This window comes from Dioscorea cayenensis, chromosome 16, assembly GCF_009730915.1.
Source record: "Dioscorea cayenensis subsp. rotundata cultivar TDr96_F1 chromosome 16, TDr96_F1_v2_PseudoChromosome.rev07_lg8_w22 25.fasta, whole genome shotgun sequence".
Taxonomy (NCBI): Eukaryota; Viridiplantae; Streptophyta; class Magnoliopsida; order Dioscoreales; family Dioscoreaceae; genus Dioscorea; species Dioscorea cayenensis.
In genome coordinates, this window is record NC_052486.1 from 9,742,770 (window position 1) to 9,743,510 (window position 741).

The window sequence follows — 741 nt, forward strand, 5'->3', positions numbered from 1 at the left end:
CATGCATTGAAAATGTCTCGTTGAAGGCGATCAGCACAAGTAAGACTGCAGAAAGGACATTTGCTAATATATAAAGCAAAATACCAGCATTAGTTCTTTTATTCTTTGGGCAATTCAGTGAAATGAGCATTAGTTCTTTTCTTGGATGCTTAATCTAATTCTACTCAAATATATACTCATGAATGGAGAAATAGTTGCTTTCTCTTTTTAAGATTAATGCCTTTTTTTTCATAATTATTTTTCTTCTTTGCATCTTATGATACTAGCTTTACTATCTATTAAACGTTAATTAGATTATGTGATGCAAAACTAAATAGATATTTCCTTCCAATAACATGCACAATTTATTATGTAAAAAACTTCCAATATATTGGTGTAGAACAAGTGTAGAACAAAATAATCCAATTTGTATAATGGCAATAGAGGATTTCAAGAAATGGCATTTGGGGAAAAAGGTCATAGATTTTTTTAAAATTTTATAATGTCTAATATATGTACAGTGAATATTACAATAAATGTGACTTTTATAATACCTGATGCAAATATGCATCAGGTAATAATAAGATGAATATATATGGAGGGTTGCATACAAGAAGTTGGAATTTCACATCATAGGTTCATTATATGATGTCAACAACAAGAAGATTGTGACATCAAGCATGATTATATTGGATCCACTCATACAAATAATTCCCAGCTTTGGTTTCACACCAAGTAGCCATTATTCTATAATTCCTGAAA